Source organism: Typopeltis vanoorti, chromosome 14 (assembly GCF_054136105.1).
Source record: "Typopeltis vanoorti isolate ZY-2024b chromosome 14, IOZ_Tvanoo_1.0, whole genome shotgun sequence".
Taxonomy (NCBI): domain Eukaryota; kingdom Metazoa; phylum Arthropoda; class Arachnida; order Uropygi; family Thelyphonidae; genus Typopeltis; species Typopeltis vanoorti.
Genome location: NC_143562.1, coordinates 113,554,376 through 113,581,249, shown reverse-complemented (window position 1 = coordinate 113,581,249; position 26,874 = coordinate 113,554,376).

Below are 26,874 nucleotides of genomic sequence, written 5' to 3'. Positions count from 1 at the left end.
AGAATTTAAAACTGGTACGGAAGTTCGACGACGAAAGGAGACTAGACAATTTGACTACGAGCATCATGACGAAACGCCACAATCGCCAGAAGATAAATTTAGAGTGAATGTGTTTTATACACTTCTAGATGTTGCATGTTTTTAGTAATATGTTTTTAGGTGTTCGTTAATAGAACATTTTGAACAACTAAAAACATATTATGATAATTTCAATTTATTGTATAGATTACTATAAATTAATAACGAAGATTTACGAAAAAATTGCGACGATTTAGAGATTCTCTTGAAGGACGGCGATAATAAAGACGTAAATGCAATAGAACTATATGACGAGTTATGTGCTTTCCGGGATATTTTTCGGAAGGTTAATTTAAAAATTCAAAACCCTTTCGATATTCTTAATTTTATTGTGTCCAATAATTTATCTTTCCCTAACTTTTCAATTGCTTTAAGAATACTATTAACCTTACCTGTTAGCGTAGCGAGCAGTGAACGTTCCTTTTACAAGTTGAAATTGATTAAAACCTACTTAAGAGCAAGTATGTCACAAAAAAGGCTTGTTAGTTTGGCGTTAATAGCTATTGAAAATGATATATGTGCGGAATTAGACGTTAAGACCATTATTTATAATTTTGTGAATATGAAATCAAGAACCCTAAAATTTTAATTAAAAAATTTCAAGTATATTTATGTAAATTAATTTATTTTCTGTTATTCTATAAAGATTTTATTTTTTGAATACTTATATTAAATGTTCTAATTATTTCTGAATTCTTTTCTTATTTTTCATCTATCTTGAGTTTCTTTTATTTTCCCAAAAGATAGTTCCACTTATAAAAATCATTAAAAAAATTTTACAAGTTACTAAGAATTTAGTAAAATGCAAGAATTTTTTAAACTTTAGTTCAAATAAATTTTAACTTTAATTAAAATTCATTTTAATTTTGTTAGAGATTCGGGTCGATGAGAAGGCTATAATCCCTGTATTATTATATTCAACGATTAAAGTGAAGTGACTTTATGAAAATTTGCTTTAACTTTTCAGAATTTTTTGAATATTCGGGTTTTTAACGATTATCCTGCCTAGTCAACATCCCCGGTTCGTTACATTTAGCGAACCAACGTGTGGCTGTTCTGTCAAAATTTATTTAAGAAATTTCAAATAATTTAAATTTTTATTATCGCAGAAGAACGACACACGCCCGGTTCGTTACAGGGGCGCTTAGATAGAAATTGCATCCGAGCGGCAAAGACCCTAGCGCCGACATTGCGCCAATCAATTCATAAAGGCCTATCAGCAGGCTTACAATTTGCAAAGAGACTTCAATAAAATCACTGATTGGTTCATGCATAAGGCTATTGTAATAAACAACAATAAATCTGAACTCATCATATTTAGAAACCCACGGATGACTAGAGATCTCCCACACCTGTCCTTGCCCTACAATCCAGAAAGTTACAAACATCAAATGCTTAGGCCTGCACTTTGATTACAATATGTGATGAACTCACACCTACCCACCCTCCCAACCACCATCCAATCAACCCACACAAAAACACACATTAACTATATACACACAAAAAAAACAGTGCATATTATTGTATAAAATGCCGTACTTATAAGACATATTGCCTCCATATACTAAGAAAGTCATCTACAATTCCCAAGGTGAGTCTATACCGAGATAAAGAATATCTTGTTATGGTTCTGCCTTCCTATACTTAATGAAAAATCTAAACTCATTGCAAAACAGGTTGATGGCAACAAGAGCTTGGGAGTGCCTAAATAGTACTCCTCTTTTCCATCCATTCAACACATACCAACAGCAGACTTCTGACTATAAAAATCTTAGACATTACACTATCATGCTAAAAATACTACTTTTCCTGAACATATCGAAAAATAGTTAAAAAAATCAGTTAACGCCTTTTATTTCCGTATAGGAGGTAGGCGAACAAATCCAAATCAAATCGATATATAACATACATTGCAGTAAAATAATAATGCATATGGAAAAGCACCCTTCAGTTCTATACCCCCAGATGCAAGAGAATAGCTCTATCTGCATTTAGAGAAATCTATCCAAAATAATTACAATAAAATTTAGTTCATAAATTATGTTGAGCTTGTGTAGCTCAGTGGATGTGGCATTTGCACACCACGGCACTTGACCGCACGAAGGAAGACTTCTTAGTTTCGAATCTAGTCGGCAACTAGAAGAAATTTTTCTAAGCCTTTCTTCGACCGGTTCCTGAGTTAGTCGATCTCTGGCACGGGCAAGCGGGTTTTTTCTCCCGGAAACTCGGGTTTTTCGTCCCGTAAACTCAGGAAAATCAACCATAGAACCCACATTATTTCAGACATTAAATACAAGCGTTAGGGACCACGAGATGGCGGCACTTGTTGAGCCGTCTCTCTTCACTTATTGCCACTTAATTAGTGATAGCCTTGGGCCAGCTATCTCTGATTGGGTACCAGTGGAGATTGAGCTGCCCACTCAGTCTCCAAAAGTTAGATAGGGCTAAACGGCCTCGTTTACTCCCTATATGCGGGAATAAAAAGGCGTTAGCTGATTTTTTTTAATTATTTTTAAATATAAACAATACATTAATTATAAATTCAGGAACACATGAATGGCAAGGAGACCTGTGTAACTCAGTGGAAGTGACGCTTGCATCCTATGCGCTTGGTCGTTCGAAGTTAGACTTAAGTTCAAGTCTAGTCGCCGACTGGAGGAACTTTTTCTAAGCCTTTCTTCGACCGATTCCCGAGGTAGTCGATCTTTGGCATGGGCAAGCAGTTTTTTTATCCCGTAAACTCAAGAAAGTCGACCGTAATACCCACATTACTTCAGACAGTAACATATCTTGTTAGGGTTAGGTACCAAGAGATGGCAACACTTGTTTGCCAGCCTCTTCATCGGTGGCTGCTATAATTAGTGATAGACATGAGCCAGCTATATCTGATTGGCTACCAGTCGCGGCTAGTGGCTTGAAATCGTGGGGTGCTGCAACTTTCGAAATACACATACTCACTGTAAGTACAGTGTATATGTGTTTGGATAAAATATCAAAATTATGGTAAAAATTAAAAATAAAAAATTAAACATGAAAAAATATTGTTCATTATCGATAAAATTATACAGTTTCGTATAATTCAAAATTACTTAAAAATAAAATCCCTTATCATAACCTGTTCTAAAATAACTATAACAAATGTTATGTCTTTAATTGTAATGTCCTAATATATAAAGAGACGGAGTAAGCATGATAAGCACTACGAACACTTTACTACTGGCGCAAACTGCATATAAACAACAATGGAACTGCGCGACGGACATGCTGCATTACGCTAATGGCTCGCATCTCATATGACGTGCATATGCTTGCGCGCGTAGCAACATGACACTGTGGAAAACACAGTGCTGCTAGCGTACTTCGCCCTCGTCCTAAGTGCTACAAGATGGATTTTTATTATTTTTTATACAAAATAAGAGAATTGTATAGGATTGTTGATAATAAAATTAAATATTACAAGCAAATATAAATAAATTAATAAATATTTTTATATATCCAGAAAAATTGGGGGTGCTGCAGTTTCACAGTGCCTATGCATGAGCCGCCCCTGTTGGCTACCGGTGGAGACTGAACTGCGCACTCACTCTTCAAAAGCTAGATATGGTATAAAGCCCTCGCCTACTCCCTATAAGGGAATAAAAGGCGTTAGCTGATTTATTTATTTTTTATTATTTATGAATGGCGAGTATACCTTCCCAAAATTGAGAAAGTTTTTTTATTCATAACTGAAACCTGAACAAAAGCGATTGGCAAAAATCGCTTTTGTTCAGGTTTCAGTTATGAATACGTGCTTCACAGCTTTCTTTCAGTCTTACCAAAAGAAAATAACTTTTGTGCAATATTCTAGTTTTGTTCCACTGAATCCTCTGTTTTGTAGATAATGTGGCTTTCTAAACAGGATTTGTACAACATATTCTGAATGTTTTTTGCCTAAACTATCGATTTGGTAATATACCGGGTGATTCTAAAATAATGGCGAGTAATGTATTGGACGAAACACACCAATATTCGGTAGACAGTGGAACATGGGCATTCGATTTAACGAAAAAAAAAGTACCAAAAGTCGTTGTTTACCGAGTAAAATGCATTACTTTGCATTATCGCATTTCTTGTGAGCGATCATGCAATAAAAGGAAAGCCAGTGAGATTTCTTATCATTCGTAGACGAACTGCTTTTCGATGCCTCTTACCTTACGTGTGCGTGCTTTGTTAGTCAAACTCTATTATCAGCGGAACAGTAATGCCAATGCTTGTCTTCGTGATTTTCGGCGTATGAAAAATTTACGAAAAGGACCGATTAGCATAACAAACTTACGAAAACTGATTCGCGATTTGAAACTACTGGAACTCTAGCAGTGCAGGTAGGCAGGGGGACGCAAACCAATCAATCACCAGCAAGTTGAACAAGTTGCAACTGCTATTGTGGAACAGGAGATGACGAATGTGCAGGGTACCAGCAGTGCATGAGCAATATCCTGGCAAACGGATATCGCATACACAATGGTGTGGAAAATCCTACATCAGATGTTGAAGCTTTACCCCTATAAAATCAGTCATTTTCAAGAATTGCGCCCTGGTGATGCGACCACATGAATCGACTTATTTTTGACATTCTTATTGCGCAAGGAAGTGGATGATGCATGGCTGTGGCAGATTTTATGGAGTGACGAAGCGCACTTTTATTTGAACGGCGATATTAACACACGCAGCTGTCGCATTTGGGCTGTAACTAATCCGCACGTGTGTCTGCAGATGCCTATCCACTCGCCCAAATTCACAGTGTGGTGCGGATTTAGGGCATCTTTTTTCATCGGTCCATACTTTTATGAGGAAAATCGCCAAAATGGACTAGTGACTGTTTCGTCAATGCTAACAGGTGTCGCATTTGGGCTGCAACTAATCCGCACGTGTGTCTGCAGATGCCTATCCACTCGCCCAAAGTCACAGTGTGGCGCGGATTTAGGGCATCTTTTATCATCGGTTAATACTTTTATGAGGAAAATCGCCAATGGACTAGTGACCTGTTTCGTCAATGCTAACAGGTATGCCAATAGGCTACAGAATTTTGTGGTTCCACAACTGCAGCAAAGAGGATGTCTCGATTTAACCATCTTCATGCAGGATGGTGCACCACCCCACATCGGACTTCAAGTACAGCGTGTTTTGCGACATTTCTCTGACGGAAGAATCATTAGTCGTGCATTTCCCACGCCATGGCCACCGAGATCGTCTGATCTTAATCCTTGTGACTTTTGGCTGTGGGGATTTCTTAAAAGCATTGTGTATCAAGGACATGTACTCGATATTCCAACTTTGAAAGAACGAATAACGTTACACATCAGACAAATCAATTCCGATATGTTGCGAGCCACTGTGGAAAATGTCGCGCACCGTATGCAGTTCCTGGAACATCAGAATGGTGGTCATATTGAACCTCATTTGTAATTAACAATAAACGTCATGAAATTGATGTGTTCTGTCTCTCATTTACCATTTAGTCATTCATTAGTCACACCTACTAAAATTAATTTAGCAGCGCCAAAATTTCCCCTGTTGGCGACTTTTGGTACAATTTTTTTCTTCGTTAAATCGAATCCCCATGTTCCACTGTGTACGTCTACCGAATATTAGTGTGTTTCGTCCAATATATTACTCGCTACATGGCTCTGAACACTTGACGTTATTTTATAATCACCCGGTATATATTGATGATTTTTTGCTGAATGGAACTTCTTGTCAGATCTTCATGAATTTCGTGAAAAAATTTAATTCAATAAACCCAAGAATCAAACTTACCCTGGAAATGAATAACAATTGCCTTTTTTCCTTGATGTTCTCATTCTACATCATCAAACGATAGTCTGCACTTCTCATTATATAGAAAACCAACTCATACTGGTAAATAATACATCGATTCTAACTAACATCATCACTCTTGTCAGAAATATGGTGTAATCAAATCTTTAATCGACAGATGTTCTACAGATTCTTATCTAAGAAATGAACTATTTATTATCAGAACTATCTTGATCTCTAATGGTTATAATACAAAAACTATCGATAAATAATCCATGATTATAGCCATCGTCTTAACCCACCTCAAGAATAAATTACCAGAATTTGTATTTATATGTTGAGGGACTTTCAGAAAAAATTGCAAGGCCACTTCCACAGAAATACTTACAAGTCTCTTTCCGTTTGGTTCGTAAAAATAGCACCTTACTGATCTCTCCTGAAGACAACATATCCACCTTTTTCTTATCCTGGAGTTTAGAGAATCTTCTCCTCTAGCAGTTTATGTAATTATGGGCTGCTAGATAGTTCTGCAGAAATTCATTTTGAAGGAGAGCAAGAATATATTTCACTTAAAGAAACCAATAAATCCTGTTTAGCAAGCCCACCAAGATTTACAAAATACAGTATTCTTTGGAACAAGACCAAAGTATTACATTAAAGTCATTTTCTTCTGGATATCCTACCTTAACTCTAATGCTAAAGAAAAATAAATAAATAAAATAAATTTCAGTTACAGAAATAGATTAAGAGCACAAGGAATCGAAGGTAAAATTAATAGTCAGAGAAGGACAATCAGTTATTTATTTATTTTTTGCTCAGTTATTCTGATTAGAATTATATGTATTGGTTTAAAAAAAATAAAATGTAAGCATTAATTTACTTCTTCTCCTTCTTCTGCAGCTTCTCCCACTTAAGTGGGGTCACTGTTTGTAATGAGTCTCTTCCACACCTTCCTGTCTTGGGCTGTCACCACATCCAAGTTCTTCATCTTCAAGTCCTCTTCTACCAGCTCCCCCCATCTCTTCTTTGGCCTCCCATGCTTCCGCCTTCCTTGCACATCCATCTGCATGACCCTTCTTCCCACATATTCGTCCTACCTTTTCATCACATGACCAAACCATCTTAAACTTGCCTCCTGTATTTTCGCTCCTAAGTTCGTAACTTTCACTGTTCCCCTGACATAGTCATTTCTCAGACGATCCTTTCTGGTCACACCGCACATCCACCTAATCATTCTCATCTCTGCTACTTCCATCCTGCTGATATTATTTTTCCTCAGGGCCACAGTTTCTATAGTATATGTCATAGCTGGCCTCACTACTGTCCTATAAATTTTGCCTTTCAGATTGATCGGCACCCTCTTATCACATAACACTCCAGCCATCTCCCTCCAGTTCCTCCAACCCGCTTATATCCTGCATCCCACTTCCTTTTCAGCTCCTCCATCTTCTTCCACTGTTGTACCTAAGTATCTAAAGTCTCTCTAAGCATTAATTTACTACAGTAACAATTTCCTACGGGAACAAAGAGTTCCAACCTAAACACACAATTTCTCACCTAAGTACAACAAATTACGACCGGATATGAGACATATCTACAGTGTTAGGAAAAGAAATTCACATACAATTTATTTATTTATTAATTTTGCTCAGTTATTCTGTTAGAATATGTAGGGAATTGAATTTAAAAGTAAAATAGAGGAAATACAACCAACCAGCATAGCGAACGGGAATGACACAGTTTAAGATAACACATTTGAAAAATCTACAGTGAAGAAATTCACACAATTTCTTTATTGATTAGAATTATATGTATTGGTTAAAAAAAAAAGAAAGTTTGTTGTAGTGTAATAGAAATTAACAAACTATATTACAGAGCTAATATTAATTTGAAATAATAAGAAATAACTATTTATTTATTTGTGGTGGAAATAAGAAAACGCTAACAGAGAATTCTAAACCTAATCAGAGGATGTCACACGTATGGACAAAAAAATTATGACAGGAAATGAGTCTGGTTAAGATAACACATGAAATATCTACAATTGGGGAAAATAAATTCACACAAAGATTTTATTTATTTATTTTACTCAGTTATTCTGGTTATAATATGCAGTTAACTGGATTTTAAATGTAAAATAGAAAAAACAACCAATCATTTGAAAAAAAAAAAAGAACCATAATAAAAAAAAATCCGCATTGAGAAATGCAAAATTATCAATCGCTGGCAGATATTAGTCAGGAACAGACAGTTTGAGATTACACTCACCACCATGGAAATAAAAACATAGTATGACCCCAGTGTGAAGGAATTAATGGAGTACCAAACAGACAGAAAATCGAAGGGAACGAAAGTCAAATAGCTTTTCAGGTTATTTACAGAAATTTCGTTCTTTCAAACTTGCATGTATGTTGTGCTGTGGTGTGGATATATGCTTTAATTCAACTAATTTTGGAACATCTAACATAGTATGACCCCAGTGTGAAGGAATTAATGGAGTACCAAACAGACAGAAAATCGAAGGGAACGAAAGTCAAATAGCTTTTCAGGTTATTTACAGAAATTTCGTTCTTTCAAACTTGCATGTATGTTGTGCTGTGGTGTGGATATATGCTTTAATTCAACTAATTTTGGAACATCTATTCGCATTAAGAGGAGTAATTCTGGAAAGACTGTAAGTAAATTTAAATCATCATTAGAATTCCTAGACTACATACAAAAGTTGTTATAATCCATTTAAGTCTTTTCGTTTATTTTAATTAATTAATTTTTTTAAATACATTTGGTTTTTCTCGTGACTGTAAATAAACTAAAACACCATTATCCATACATTTTGTAAAAAAAGATAACGTAATTAGAAAAAGTAATGAAATTTAAGATTTTAAATGTAGACAAATTAAAATATTCGGATGAGTTATGGATATGAGAAAAAAAGTGTGTTTGAGGGGGACACCAGCATTTAATTAAATTATTAAGAAATGCCTAAAATCTGCCGCCATCTCGCCTCTAAACCAAAAATACCCATACTGATCTATTGACAAGAAAAACTGTGTGTGTGTGTGTGTCACCCTATTCCATAGGCAAACCAAAACACCACGTGATGTCACAGAGACATATATTCCCCAGAAATTTACAAACACATAACGTCACGATTCCTTATCTCTAAACACGCACAATTGCATACGCTAACCAAACACACCACGTGATGTCCCTGACAGAAGGGGCCCTAGCGATATTCCAAACTCTGTCTTATCACTATCCATCACCCTTAATGCCATACGCAAACCATTTACTTATCTACAACTCATCCACCACACGGACGTCACTTCCCACATTCACCCTCCACCTATTTTCTTCATGGTGTTCCACCAATCTCGCAAAAATCCTTATCCACTAATATATCTTCCTTTTCCATTCAAAACAATTACGTCACTTATTTACAACTAACAAATGACGTCACTTATCTTCATCTGATAACAACACACATCCATGACACTAACATCACTTCCTCCATTCACCCTATTCCTATTTGGTTTAAACTGCCCCACCAATCACGACACGAATCCTTATCTCTACCATCACCCATAATTCCATACGCAAACCAAAACACAAGAACTAATGTCACTGACACATCTGCCCCAATGAAATTCCAAACATTCCAAACTCATGACGTCACACACACAATGACGTCATCATCTCAGCAACCAATCACGTCACGATTCCTTATCTTATCTTGATCTGGTTCAGAGTGCCCCTACTACTACTGTCACTTTATTATAATAAGTAAGCAGATTGCTAAAATATGATCTTCCATCAAACGATCTTCTCTCTAACACTTTAAGCACAACACTCAACACAAAGACTGGCCTATAATTCAAAGCCTTAGTCTTATTGCCTACTTTATGAATCTGAACAATTTTACCATCTTTCCACTCCTTTGGAACTTGGTCCAGTGCAAGACTCATGTCAAAAAGATATGTAAAAGCTGTTGTTATCTCACGTGGTGAGATACGTACTGCCTAAGGTAATTGTCTCTCAGAAATTCACTTTCTTTGCCCCAAGATGCAGTCTCTTGATTCTAGTGTATATTACCATAATTAAAATCACCCATAATGATCACTCTTTTCTTGATAGCCAAGCTAATTTGCCTATACATTTCCTTCTCATTACAAAATGCTCCTCCTCCCTTTCTTCCCTGTCTGTCTTCACGAAAAAATGTCATATCTGTTCATCTCTATTCCTCTCAGAATGTCATTCTCATCTAACCATATCTCGCTTATATTAACGATTTTGGGGAGAATAAATTCAATTAATGCAACAATTTCGTTCCCTTTATTTCGAATACTTCTGGCATTAATACAAACATAAGAAATCATTTCTGGTTCTACAAGTCCTACGAACATCACTTCTCCGATGCGACTCTTCAATATCTTCTTTAGTCTCTTCCTTTATATTGTCACCAATTCACTCTCACACCTACCCCCCCCCCAATCTTAGGACCATCTCGATCCTTTTTTTGGCCACTCACACATTCTCCCTGAATCCAACATCCACATGTTTCATAAAGTGGCTTTCCCCCCTCCCGTTTCCCTGTTTATGTTGTGCTTCCATCCTCTCATTTACTTCATTCATGATAATTATTAATTAATTCATGTTGATTATTGTAATTTCTTTTGGATGTCTATTAATGCAGATGGAGCTATTTTCCTGCAGCCGATAGCGGACGTAATATCACGTGCTGTCAATTGAATTGTTGTACTCTCTTTTTTTGTGTGTATGGACAACGTGTATGAAACTTTGCAGAAAATTTTGCAAATAAAGACATTTAAATTAACGTAAGTGATTCCGTTATAAATTCTTCCTCTTACGTCTCGATTTTTAGTATTAATAATTAATCTTTTTATCTTATCGAATGCCTGTTTTCGTAATCAGTAAATGTCCAATACATAACACGTTTACTGATTTTGAAAAACTATTGAATAAGGTAAAATGAAAAATTTGATTTGTGTTAAATATAAAAGAAAAATACCAAATACCACTCCAATAGCTATTAAATGCATATATGAGAATAATGAAATATATATACATCTTGGGGAGAAATGAACCAAAGAGTTAGACAGGTATGTGTCCTATTCGTAGCTCCATTTAGTATATACTTGAAGGAAATAATAAAATGGAATAGAGAAAAAGATAAAGGTATTAAACTCTTTTGTAATGTGTATTTAAATGCACTTTTCAAGACCTTCAGAAAGCCTGTTCTAACGATAAAAGAAGAAGCTGGATTTCGTAATGTAAATCACAGGAGAAAAATTTTTAAAAAAATGTCTTTCAAAGTTCAGGATCAAACTAGAAGTAAAATAGCAATAAAAAGAAAATTTTACTTATCTAGGATGCATAAATTCATATAAAGATATAAAGTACATGCATAAACTAAAAATATATAAAAAGAACAAATTTAATAAATTTTATAGTTAAACCTAACTTTCTACAAAGACAAACAGTACTATATCAAAGTGAAATATGAACAAGAAAGCAAACAAACAAACAACAGTAAAAAAAACTGATTTCACTAAAAATTGGAAAATATATTCTATTTGATCACTAAAAAATGAAGAAATGACGACATAATTAAGGAACCAGTAAGGAAAGTTTAGGAATATAAATACATTCGAATGGAGCATATTAAAAAATGGAAATAGAAAGATTTTCCAAGCGAGTACTTCAGTATAAGCTATTCAGGAAAAGAAGATCCACCACTGGAGAGACTTGTGTATAGTTTCTCAGGACAGAAGTGGCCGTAATAGGCCTAAGTCTGTGTGGTGCATGTTGATTAATCTTAGGAATCATTTATGTTAGCAGAAATTACTTCCCTCACACAGTTCTTTTGCTTTTATATGGTTCACCAATAAAATCAGATGATAACTGCTTTTAAATGTATAATAAGCAAAATCCTGTTTTTTAAAAATAGTTTGGAATTTTGGAATAATGAAGTAGTTTGGAATTTTAGAAAAAGGATAACTTATGTTGGACTCAAGAAGTTAAAGATGGTCTCAGATGATTAAAGATCGTATGAATATAGAAGATAAATATTAGCAAGGCGGAAAATGTTATGGAAGCTATTGAAATGCTCAGAAATGGAGGAAACAGTACTTTAAAAGGAATCAGAAATGAAAAAGTTAATGAAATATTCTGGTTGTATGGAGTAATTACTTTGTAAGATTATTCACCTACACAAACAGTGGTAAAAGGACACTGGCAGAAAATATTCAGGGGAATGCATTCAGGAGTATATCAGGTAGGAAAAAGCCATCTGAAACCTAAAATATGCAAAGCAAGCTGGAGTTCAGCATAATCGACAAGAAATGGCGAAATATGGAGATATACAGTGGCTAGGAGCCTCCGTAGCTCAGTCAATATCGACGAAGCCCTTTGGTCGGAAAAACCTGTGTTCGATTTCCGTCAGTGAAGTGAGGAACCATTGTCTGGTCTTTTTCGATGAAAGGTGAGTTAGCCGGTCTCATACGGAGGCAGAGGGTTTTTTCACCCAGAAACTCGGGTTTTTCTTCCTCCAGAACAGGCAAACCGGCCCCGTGAACACAAATGTATTAGACATGAATATGTCCCAGCAACATGCCGGTTCCGAGCCCAGATAAAATTGGGAGGGTTGGAGAAAGCAATGGTGAACTACCCTCTAAATTCTCACCAAGAACACTTTGTGGGTAAGCCTATAAAGTCACCTAGGGTTGGAAACGACTGAAAGGCATAAACCACCACCGCACTGTGTAATTCAGAAGGACCCAGGGCTGAAGCTCAAATTTCACATAACTCGAAATTCCCTTAATCTTACATTCAAGTTATATTTCCCTTTTTTTTTAATGAAATATGACAGAATCCAAGTAATTTTTCGCTATTCTAAATAATATTTATGCAAGCATACATGAGAAGAGGATAAAAAAATTGTGAAAGCGAAACTTGAGAAAGAACAAGCTCAGCTGAAGCCAAATTGGAAAGAGGGTGTGGAGGATCTGTACCGGGTCTTTTACTTTGAGAAAATATTCAAGAAGCTATGGGAATATTACAAAGGTGTATAGAAGTTTTATTGACAGGAAAATCACATGCGAGTATGTAAAGAATCTAAGAGAAAAATATGTCATTGCATGCATCGCAGGTACATATCGCATGTCTTTAAAGCAGACAGATTTCCCAGTGGCACAATTCATAGCATCAAAAACAGATTTTTATTTTATTTCATGTTTATACCTGCAGCATGTTTTCAAATCTTTCGCCGATCGGCCTCAACATTTGGCACTCAAAACAATGATTTTCTTCATTACATTCGTAAATTTTTCTTAAAAATCAGGGTAAAAAGAAGAACGTGTATATACAATATATCAAAATGTTTTTTTATTAATATCTTATGTTTAAGTATCGCTGAAGCAAGTATTTGATATACTAAACATTCTGGAATGCAAATTCCGAGAATTCAATAGAAGATCTATCACTTAACATGTTCACATACATTGAAAATTACTCTTGCATGTAAAAGCATGGTTTGTGGCCATATCACTTTATTCGCCTTATTATTATTATTATTTTTGACTTGAACAGGATGGCAAGTGATCATCATATAGATGATTCTTTGAGGTTGCAAGTGTAAGACAATAAGTCACTTTGGCTTAATGTGTCATAAATTGTCGTATCGGCATTATGGACTCACTTTCCAAAGATAGGAACCTGCCAGGAAGAGCTGGCCAAGGTCACCCAAGAAATACCTCAAACATAACACACCACTATCAGACTCCGAAAGCAAAGAAATCCTATGATATCCTTTTACAAACAGTCTCTTAAGGTTTCCGCGGCCACAGGTGAAAATATTTCCAACCGGTAAGTGTTAAGAAGGCTCAGTTTAAGTGGACTAAGCTAGAAAGAAGTGGTTTGTATGCCATTAACCACAAACAATTGCAGAGCTCGTCGAAACTAATGCCACGAACATGTGACGTGGATCTTCTGTTTTCTGATGAGTTCTACTTTGGCCTATAAATTGATTCTACACATTGTTTCTAGAAAGAACGGCGAGTAATTGGACTATGTGAGAATTTTTAGGGACGGTTAAACCAGATTTTCTTTTCATGCATGATAATGCCACTGTTCGTGTAGCTCAAGTGGTCGAGGAGTATATTGAAACCGAAGATATCCAATGACTAAGTAGGGAGTACGATCAACAAATATAACATGTGTTGCATGACAATAACCCCCGCCCCTTGGTGAGCTAAAATCTGCTCTTGTGGATGAATGATCTTTATTTCCACATAATCATATAAACACCCCTGTATCGAAAACATTGTCCAAACTTAGCCGAACTTAGCCGAACTTAGCCGCCTGTTTAGCTGTTAGAGAGGACCACACTTCGTACTGATCTTTTGTGACCATATTTTGGAGCATATTTTGTAAGATGACATTTTTTGGAATTCTTATTCATTCCTGTGTAATGTCTCTTATATCTATCTGATGTTTCTTGTTACCTCTTCGCTCATTATTCTGTTGTATTCGTACATCACTATATTAAATTTCGCTCTGCTTCATCGCAAATTGCATGAGTTACCCATATTGCTTTTAATTATTTTGACGAGCAGTGTATATTTACAACTTACAAATTATAATTTACATCGGTTGCAGATCTGTCCTACTGGCAAAATTAAATAATTTCGAATAATATAATTATACAAGTGAATAAGTCTCTGTTCTGACACCAGTGACTGGTCTCCTGAAGTGATGACGTGTTATATTAGAAGCATGCGAAGAGAGTCTAGTAACTGATAGTCGAAGAGTAGGTGGTCAACAGTCTGTTGAATGGACAACAAATGCAAGATGGTGATTACGGACACGTGGAATCTGTGTAGGTAAAGTCTTATTTTTCCATGTCGTTAATCCTGGAGTAATGTGTCTACTTTCTGTTACTGGTTTTCCATTTAAGTCGTTTCCGACCTTAGGTAATTTTGTAGGCATTGCCCACAAAGTGTTCCTGGTGAGATTTTTACAGGATAGTTCACCATTGCTTTCCCCAACCCCAATTTTATCCAGGCTCGGGACCAAAATATGGCTGGGACGTATTCATGACTGTAATCCATGTGTGTTCACAGGACCGGTTTGCCTGTTCACCTAATGCTATTTTGTTCCCTATCCCAACAATTTCGGACATATGAATGAGAGAACTAGTCACATAGTCTAACATCAAAAACACTTTTTGAGGATAAAATACTTAACACAATAAGGACAAATAATATAAATACCCTTTGAGCCACAGAGATACGATTTGCCCTATGATATCTCAAAGTAAGATAATCTCACTTCAACATCATATCCAACAGCATGTAGAAACATGTCTGTGAATCATCTGCACAAAAGTTTCATTTTGGAAGGAACAGTCAGGGTTAAGGATTAGGTAAACAGTACTCTAAGGAAAAACAAATGAGTAAAGTGTCTTTGCAGTTACGGCAATTCATTCATCCAGTGCAGCTATTGTATTGTGTTGTGGTGTTTTGTATCCAGGAAAATAAAGTAAAATAATGGGTGAGCCACAAGTCATTGAAATTTTCTTTCTTCAGGAAAATAGCACGAGACAAAACTCTTCACATACCTCTAATAGGATGGAAACCGATTATTAATTTAGAAGACACTTACATTGTGATGTATTTATCCAGGACCACTTGGGAAAATTTATGCAGGAAGTGGTCTGATATCCTCGGCTACTTGAAAAGAAGAGTTGACTACGAAATGGACCTCGGTGAGTGTTATATTCTGAAATACCAAGATGGGGAACTAATATTTGATGATACAGGATCTGATGAAAGTAAAGTTTTTTCTATTAGTTGTGAAGAAGCTGAGAGATTTTCACCAAAATGTATGACATTTACTATTTTTGTAAACTGAATTACCAGCTATTCGTATCATGGGTTCTTTATTTCGTCAATAAAGATTCTTTATTTTGGGACATTTAAACATTTTATGAAATTTGTATTTGTATATTTGGTGATAAAAGAACACACAGAATGTTTAGGGAGGCATGGTGTCATTCCCAGACTGACACAATATCAAATGTATGGAGCTGTGCTTACCATGGTATCCGTTTTAAAAACTCTTTTGCATGACCAGCTATTTTGATGTAATGTAACCAAGAAATAGTGAGTAACAAAAATTTTATTCATTGAACTCTATGGAAAATATTAAGAGTATAAACTAAATATTGTGAAATATTTTAGGTAATTACATGTTTCGAATTTTTCTCAGTGAATATACTTGTAAATACTATTTCAGCAGAATCAAAATGCATTTGTAAACTTAAATGAACAAAGATGTGTGCTTTTGTTGTTGTGTTTTTCCACAGTGAATTTTTTACTCAGTTATTCTGATTAGAAATTGATATTTAAATCCACAACTTTATACCTTAATGCAATTCTGTTTAATTATTTTAAAAAAATCACAACTGTGAAATTAATGCCAGGAATGGGGAACAAAAAGTTTTGAAAACTGATATCCATGTAATTGATTAATTTAGAAATTGTCTAATGCTATCTATTGACATTGTTGGAGTTATTTGAAAACAATTCGAAACTAATCGAAAATCCGAACTGTTAGAATTTGGTTGTTTTACACAGAGACAGCAGACAATTGACCCAATAACGGGAATTAAACTCTTCAAGTTTGGTATAAAAAATGTATGTACTCTCCAGATAACACATATACAAATTTTATCTTTGCCCACACGAAGTAAGATAAAAACACACCAACAGTATATCCACCAGCATGCAAAAACATGTCGTTGAGTTATCTGCCCAAAAGGTTCATTTTTGAAGGAACAGTCAGGGTAGGGCATAGTAAGGGTAAACAGTACTATAAGAAAATACCATACAGTTGAGTGACTTTGGATTTAAGTTAATCGTTCATCCACTGCAGCTGCTGTTTTGTGTTGTGGTGTTTTGTGTTTGGTAATGCAAAAATAATGGGTGAGCCACAAAATTCTTTGAAAGTTTCTTTGTGAAAAGTTCTACTTGTTTAGAATTTGTGACAGTTAACATGAAATAGAAGGTCAGAGCTAATAATCAGTGAAATAATAATAATAATAAATAACTATTTATTTGTGGTGCCATATGAAGTAATCTAAGAAAACGATTATGAAAAATCGACAGTGGGTGAAAAATACGAATTTTCAGTTATCATTGGAATAGTTGATTGTCAATTTCTTTTGAACAAGACTTCATATTTATTTCCTAAAGAAATTTGTATTTCTGATGGAATTATTGTAAGATATGCATTGACAAAATCACCTTGTAGTTGGAAAGAATTACCTGAAAGAGTTAAATAACAGAATTGTAGGTTAATAAAATATAACTGTCAGCTGAAGTGGGAAATTGGTTCACTATCTCTGGACAAACTAAGAAATTGGATGATAGAATCAACATGCAAATATCAAATATTACTTGCCAAAGGAAGAAAAAAATCAAAAACATTAACGAGTTTAATAGGGAGGCCCTTTCTAGATTTAAATAAAATTGGATGCCCAAAACATGAAAACATAACGTGTACATTTAAATGCTTTTGGAAACATAACGAAAGATTCTGTTCTTTTAATAATGCTCGGAAATATATGTATTGGTTTCAAAAAATAAATATCCAACCCTTAATTTTACTACAGTAATAAATTACCAATGATCACCAAATGAAAATTAACTTTCAGATGAGAGTCACATTGTCAAAACCACATGATGCAATTCCACAAGCATGAGAAGAACCTTTGAACAACAGTGCAAATTTAACAATAAGAAGATTAAGGAACAAAAAATAGATTGTATTTTTCACTTTATTTATTTTCTGTATGTTAGATTCAGTAAATACAATTTGTAAATAATATTTTATTCAAATAAAATGTATACATTTAAATGAACAAATTGGGTGTCGTTGATGTGTTATACACATTTAAGTAAGACATAACATTTTTTTTCCTTCTGAAATTTCATGGCACAAACTAACCAGAGACTTTTTTCTTTTTTTTTTGAAAATCCAATCAGTGAAACTGTGAACCAACTCTTGGAAGCAAAAGGAAATGGGTATTAAATTAATAGGCAGAATTTTAGTGGAGAATATTTCACCTGAAAAGTTAAAAATATAAAATAAAAAGCTATCGTAGCATGCAGATAACAAGTGAATCAACATGCATATATCAAAAAATACTTGCCATTGGAAGAGAAAAATCAAAAAACATTAACGAACTTAATAGCCAGAACCTTTCTTCATTTAAATGATACCAAATGATGAAAATAATATTTGCATGAATTTCAAAACTTTGAAAAAGCTGATGAATTTCTTGTTTGCTGTGATCATAAACATTTGAGGGTAAACATTTTTTTTTCCTTTACAAATTTTCTTTATTTCTTTCTTTCTGAGCTAATTTTCATTTGAAATTAGAATAACTAATTATTTCTTTGTATTGGAAAGAATATCTAATATAATAATTGTGTTAAAATGTATAAATAAATATCCCTACTGTGAAATAAATGTAGGGCTGAGAAGACAACAGTCAATTGGGACTAACGGAAATGAGTTTTACATAGTTGAACTATGCAAAAACCATAGTTCAACTTGTTTTGAAATGTCACATGGAGAAAAATCACGTGAATTATACGTAAGCACCAGTGGCAAATCATACACTATGAACATCAGCGCAAATGTTAAATCAGAAGAATAAGAAAAAAAAATACTGTCTTTTTCACTTTATTTAATTTCTGCATGTTAGATTCAGTAAATACAATTTGTTAATAATATTACAGTCAAATAAAAGGTAACAGAAATTAACAAAGTATATATATATTACAGAGCTAATACTCATTTGAAATAAATTCCAGTTTCCTAGCTACACAAAATGTAAACAAACAAACAAGCCATCTACTTGAAAACAATAAGTGTATAAAATCCTTAATCAGGAATGAATAATTTTAGGATATGTGTCATCATAATCATGTGAATGCTAATCACTTAGTCATATTTAAGTGTTTGAGAAACATCCAACCGTATGAAAATGATAGCTTTTGAACAATACCGCAACTCATATATTACAGGATGTGATTAATACGAACAGTTCCATAGTGTGATAGAGGTCGAAAACTAAAACCAGAAATTAAAGTCATCTCCAAGAAAATGAACGGAACCAAACGGGTGGAAATCTAAACGATGTAGTCAACTATATTTTCTGGTTATTTACAGAATATTGTTCTGTGTGAGCATTTACCACTCGCTGGCAGATATATTAGTCAGGAAAATACAGTTTGAGGTTACACTCACCACCTTGGGAATAAAAACATAGTGTGACCCAATGCTAAGGAATTAAAGGTGTACCAAAACGGACAGAAAATCTAAGGAACAAAAGTCAAATAGTTTTTCAGGTTATTACAGAAATTTCGTTCTTTCAAGCTTGTGTTTTTGTGTTGTGGTGTGGATAAAAATTCAATTATTTTGGAATATCTTTTTGCATTAAGAAGAATCATTCTGGAAAGCCTGTAAGTAAATTTAAATTATCATTAGAATTTCTAGACTACATACAAAAATTATTGTAAGCTTTTAAGTCTCCGTTTATTTTTAATTTATTTTTTAAAATACCGTTTGGTTTTTTCTCTTCATGTAAACTAAAAAAAAACACCATTACCCAAACATTAGTAAACAAGATAATATAAATTCGAAAAGAGGTTGTCATTTTCTAATAATCTTTTAGTGATGTCACATCCAATTGATAGCGATAACATCGGAGCAAAAAAGGTGTATGTTTGAGGGACACCAGCATATAATTAAATTATTCAGAAAAGCCCAATCACTGCCGCCATCGCGACTCTACTCTAAGAATTCCCATTGTTTAACAGGAAAGAAATACCTCAAAATGTATTGGAAGATTAGTACAGCCATCAATAAACAACCAAAGACAAAACATGATGAGAATGACGGATGTGTGTCACCCTGGGAAAATTCCAATACATCTTATCTCAAAAACATCGCCCATAATTCCATAGGCAAACCAAAATAACATATGTTCCCCAGAAATTTCCAAACACATAACGATACGATTGCTTATCTCTAAATATCACACAATGCCATAAGAGAACCAGACACACCACATGATGTCCCTGACAGAAGGGGGGCCCAGCGAAATTCCAAACATTTCCAAACTATATCTTATCACTATCCATCACCCATAATGCCATATGCAAACCATTTAGTTATCTACAAATCATAACAATACACATCCAAGACACAAACGTTGCTTCCCCCCCCCATTCACCCTACATCTATTTTGTTCATAGTGTCCCACCAATCACGACACGAATACTTATCCACTAATATCTTCCTTTTCCATTCAAAACAATAACGTCACTTATTTACAACTAACAATTACATCACTTATTTACAACTTGGAATTTACAACTTGACGTAATTTGGAAGCAAATTACGTCACTTATTTACAGCTAACAAATTACGTCACTTATCTACATCTGATAATAACAAACATTCACGTCACGATTCCTTATCTTATCTTGAATACGATCTTGTCAGAAGTGTCCCACCAGTCACGACACGATTTCTTATCTACTAATATATCTTCCTTTCCAAAGAAAACAATAACGTCACTTATTTACAACTAACAAATTGCGTCACTTATTGACAACTAACAAATTATGTCACTTATCTACATCTCTTAACAACACACACCTATGTCACGATTCCTTATCTTATCTTGATCTTGTCAGAAGTGCACCACCGATCACGACACGAACCCTTATCTCTAATCATCACCCATAATTCCATACGCGAACAAAACAAACAACATGGCATCACACACACAGATGCTCCCCAGAAAAATTCCTAACATTCCAAACTCATGACGTCACACACACAATGACCTCATCATCTCAACAACCAATCACATCACGATTCTTTATCTTATCTTGATCTTCTCAGAAGTGACTACAATACTACTTATGTATAATTACAGTAGAGCGTAGCTCAGTAGAAGTGGTGTTTGCACTCTACGGTGCTTGACTGCATGAAGAAAGGATTTGGTGGTTGAAATCTAGTCGCCGAATAGAGGAAATTTTTCTAAGCCTTTCTTCGGCCTGTTCCCGAGTTAGTCGATCTCTGCCACGGGATAGCGGGTTTTTTCTCCGGAAACTCGGGTTTTTCGTCCCATAAACTCAAGAAAATCGACCCTCGAATCCACACTATTTTCAGACATTAAAAATATTGTGTTAGGGTTAGAGACCACGAGATGGCGGCACTAGCTTGCCGCCTTCTTCACTGTGTACCGATGAATCAGTGATAGCCTTGGGCCAGCTATCTCTCTGATTGGCTACCAGTGGAGATTGAACTGCCCATTCAGTCTCCAAAAAGTTAGATAGGGTAAACGGCCCCGCCTACTCCCTATATGGGAACAACATAGGCGTTAGCTGACTTTTTTAATTTTTTTTTTATAATTACAGTTTATATATATATATATATATATAAACAAACATGTTGCTCTCCTGCCCCATTTAAGTTTGTAACCTAATAGATAATAATAATAGGACCCTAGCTTTGATGTAGTAAAGTTTTTTTGTTTTGTTTTTTTTCACCAGAGGTCAGGCCAGTAACTGTTGTAACGGTTGCTCAGTGTATATATATATATATATATATATATATGTGTGTGTGTGTGTGTGTGTGTGTGTATGCTCCAGATGATGACCTTGATATGAAGGCCGAAACGTTGAGTGCTCATTTTGGTTTATATTAAAGTTTTGCTCTAACACAGTAGTTGCCTCCATCATTTTCCATAATGTATTCTGATTACCGTGTAAGCATGAAAGAAAGTATCTTGATTGTTTTGTTAATAATATGCGGTCGTTTTGTATTTTTATCTCAATGCAGTGATTCTCCTCCTCATCATCAGTGGTTCTAAGAAGCGCTTAAATACCTATGACCTTCCAAGTATCTTTGGATTACGTAACCATAATTATTTGATAAGGTGGCTTATTAAGATACTTTGTATGTAAATTACGTGTGCTCTCCTCGCTGGTTTGTCTGATTGTGAGTCAAAAAATCTGAGGTTTCAAAAGAAAATGCCCTGCGACCACTGTTCGAGACCGGAGTGCCCTTATCTACACACACACATACACACACACACACACACACACACACACACACACACACACACACACACACACACACACACACACACACACACACACACACACACACACACACACACACACACACACACACACACACACACACACACACACACACACACACACACACACACACGCACGCACGCACAATGTTGATAAAATTATTTGGAGACCTAGTTGTGGAAAAAAAAATGGTTTAATTACTTTTCCGTTCCTCAGTTTTGGCCTGGACGACAGCAACTACCTTTTAAGGTATGCTTTCAACCAATTTGGGACACGCAATGCAGTATGACATGGCAGTATTTTCACAAAAAAACATTGACGTGTTGGATTGGCCTGCTCAGAGTCCAGATCACAACCCCATCGAGCATTTGGGACGAATCAGAACGTCGAATTCACTCCCCACCACAGCGGCATCATCATCATCAGCAATGGGGGTAGCTTGGCGCGAGGAATGGAAGAATATTCCTATTGCGACGTTTCGGAAATTGGTTGAGAGCATGACTTGAAGGGTATTTGCTGTCATCCAGGCCAAAGGTTGTTATGCTGGGTAACAGAAAGGTAATTAAATCACATTTTTACTAATAGGTCTCCAAATACTTTGACAACATTGTGTGTGTGTGTGTGTGTGTGTGTGTGTGTGTGTGTGTGTGTGTGTGTGTGTGTGTGTGTGTGTGTGTGTGTGTGTGTGTGTGTGTGTGTGTGTGTGTGTGTGTGTGTGTTTAGGTAGGTAATTGATACTGCTTTTGTTGAGAAATAATACTCGGTTAAGAAGCTAAATCAGAGACAGAGGGAATAAAAAGGGCAGGTTGTTGGCTGGGCCTAGAGTTAGACTCTGAATGGATTATGAGTAGCAGTTACTCACTTCTGTATTGGCCTTATAGTAAGAAATGGAGGAGTTTTGCTTTCCAACTAGGATCATTTTTTTCTTCTTCTCTTCTTGTGTTTAAATTTCACATCTATCCTATCCTGGCACAAGCCCATCAGGTCTATAGCATCTACACCCTCCACAAAACTTGGCATTTTTTTCATCGTTCAATTCCTGACACTTTATGAAGCTTGAATCTTGACAACCTTAGAATGCTCTTCTCACATTTTGGGCAGTGCAACCTCTTCTGAACACTTGATTGTATTCAGAAGAGAGCAAGTGATGACCTTCTCTAATTGACTTCATCCAGTCCCTTTCCCATAGACGCTCTGTTTTTTAGTTGTTTTTTTTTCATCGTCTCTTTTCTGTATGTTTTTCCATAGATTCTGCTCCACTGAACTGGTTACTACCATTCCTCACTTTGCTCGAATCATGTAGAAACACGACCAGCTGTTGGACTATATCTAAATATAGTTCAGCTCCAAACTTATCAAGCCAAATTCTCATCCTTGATCTTCATTCTCTACACCTTTACTCTTTGGAACAGTCTTCCGTACCGTTTTTCGAATTGATTACAATCCTAGTCTTCAAGAAACACATCAACAAATTCCTTTCTCTTTCTAACCTGCCCCCACACATTGTATCATATGCCTTGAGAGCTCTCGTGATGGGGCTGATATATATATATATATTGTATATAAACAAACAGATGTATAAAATAACGAATAACGTATTTAGTGGAGTTGTTAAATTGTTTCATGAATTCGTAATAAAATTTTAATCTTCTGACTCGTTTTATTTCCCATTGCGAGTAGGCGAGGCTGTTTCAGTTTTATCTAACTTTTGGAGACTGAGGAGACAGTCAGTCTCCACCCTTAGCCGATCAAAAATAGCTGGCCCCATCAATGATTTTAAAACGCATGCACTGAAGAGAGGCCATTGTCTATAAGCTACATAATGTAATACTTATTTTACTAAATTAATAACAACAAAATTATAATAAAGTTGACACTTTGTAAAAGTGTCAAATTGTTTATTTAAATTTAAATTTAAATAAACAAATTTAAATTTATGAAATGTCTCGATTCTCGATTTGTTTTTCTTGGAACTCAAGACAAAAATAAAGTTGAAAATTTTCCTGGAATTCCTAGGAAGGAAAGTTCGAGGTTTGTTCAAGAGGTCAGGTCCGAATACCTGCAAACTTAGTGTACATTATAAGCCTATGTTTTTTGAGGGAGGTTTTTTGACTGCAGCGATACTGTAATTATTACATTTTTTTTCTTTTCATGGTAGGTGTTGGTGAAGATTAGAGATACGCAATGAAAGGACAGAGTCTTTCTGAGATATCATTCAAGCAGAGGTCATCTTCTCTCCTAACCATTCTAAGTGATTACCCCCCCCCCCCCAGCCCTCTATGGAACATCGTCAAAGTACAACCAGGGAAAGTAGATGACAAAAAACCTTTCGTGGGTGGAAGCCACATTAAAAGGGGGGGGGGGAATATTACGATCCAACTGATACAGCAACTGCTGTTGTGTCTAGGAGTATTTTTAGTAAGGGTATTATTACTTACAACGAATGTAAGAAAAAAGGGAGATGGGGAACAGAAATTGGAGCGTACAGGTCTGGTGGTGTTATTTCACTGGCAGAGATGGTCATCTGTCAAAAGACCATCTAAATGAATTAGCAAAAAGATTTAAAATGAAAATCTACGAAACAGAGACAAAAGCTATGGCAATGTGTGGAAACACCATTCAAAAAGTCAAAATTATTCTTAACAATAAAATAATAAAACAAGTTACGGAATTCAAATACAGTACTTAGAAAAAGATAATTTCGCAATTCAATACTGATTCACGATTGGAAGAAAGACTACAAATTTACAATAGAATGAATGGCCTAATTAAAAGTAATTTTGGAAAACAAATGACTAATGAAACTCAATTAAGATTACCATAATATTACCTCTAAAACATCTCTCAAATTGGAAGTGAAGTTTGGATTCCTAAAAAAAAAAAAACAGACAAAGATTGGAAGCATCACAGATGAAGTTTTAAAGACCTCTCCTGGGACTCACTAGATGAGATAAAAAGAAAAACACAGAAATAAGCGAACGATTATATACTAAAAACATCATACAAGAAATAGAAGAATACCAGCAAAATTGGCTACACCACGTAGAACGAGTGAATAACAATAGGATTCCAAAACTAGCACTAAAATATAAACCCCACAGGAAGAAAGACCGTGGACGTCCAAGACTAAGATGGAAAGATCAACCTCATCTACAGAGCAGGAACAGGACATAAAGCCTATACCTAAATTGTTCAGACGACGAGATGATCATCTACCACTTGTCTTTTGCCCCTCCTTTTCCCCTTTTTATTAGGTAGTAGAATCCAGACATAAAACTGGTGGAAATCCTAACATCTTCCTGATGCTATTGCTGATAAAGAGAATTTGCTTAAAGTTATGTACTGTATATGAAATTTTTCAATTTTAATTTTTTCAAGACGGGGGTTGGGATCACGAGATGGCGGCACTTGTCTACAGGATATTCCTGAAACTTTGGTATATTGATATCTTCAGTCACTATGAGTGAAGACTTGCGGTATGGACAGAGGCGTAGTGAGGCTACGGCCAATGTGGCCCCGGCCATAGGCGCAAATTTTACATAGGCGCAAAAATTGAGATTTTTTAAGTTTTTTTTTTTTTTTTTAGAACGGCGCAATTTTCTTTCCTGGCCATAGGCCCCAAAATTCCTCACGACGTCTCTGGGTATGGAGGCTTGTCCATTTTGTCTTCAAAGAGTTAGGACTAAGGAGCGCTGCCTATTCCCCGTTTAGGAATAAAAGACATTACGTGATTTTTTTTAAAATCGTTTTATGTTGACTTCATCAAGTAAATTATTATTCATATCGATATATATATATTGGATTTCAGGAGGATTATATTTCAGTCTGCAAAACTTGAATCTTTAAAATATTAAGATTTATATTTCTCTCGAGTGATAAATATAAATGAAATACACATTTCTTTAGTTGATAAGCAGACGTCAAATAAATTAGTTCAAACTTCTGACACTAGATGGTAGTAAAGTAGAATAATCAATAATATAATAATAAAAAATATCGCTTGTAATTAGAATAAAATGAGACCACAACTTTTCCCATCTTATTTCTCGTAATATCCCCATCAAAACAAATAATAATAGTTATTGTTCAGAACAAGTAACAATACCATCTTATAACAAAAAATCTAATAATTATCAAATCAGATTTATATTAGATAAAAGCTGTTTGTCTCGTTTTCCAATTACAGAAGTAATATCTCTTGTAATATTTCAACAATTAAGCAGCATCAGCATTTGGAAGAAATGTACTTGGTTGAAAATATTGTTACAGTGCTGTTGCATTCGCATTCTTGAAATAATTTTGTAAATAGTGATAGCTTTTATTGCAAACACACGTTATTACTGTAGGAAGCTGGAGAAAGAGTGATAACTCTCTGCTGAGAAAAATTTTTGCTCCTTTAAAAATGAAATTAAATATTCTAACCCCTCTTTATTCCTTTAGTCTTAATTAATTATTGAAGGTTGGAGACAGTCAGGTCTCCAGTCTTCAAGCCAGGGCCGCATTTACCATAAGGCGCATTTGGCGCAAGCTAGGGAGACTCACTCTCTATGGGAGCCAAATTTTAAAGCCTTGCATTTGACCAAACATTTGAAAATTCGCGAAAACAAATTCTTCTATATTGTCAGTCAAGTGAAAGAGCATAAAGTTGTCTTGTTCCGTTGCACTGATTTGAAGAAAAAAAGTCAGGAAATTTACTATTACTAAATAGATTCATTTCAAATGCTGATCTCTGGTCATTTCAGGGTTCATTATTTTCGCATATGTGAAATTCGTTTTTATTTTTGGGATGATACAA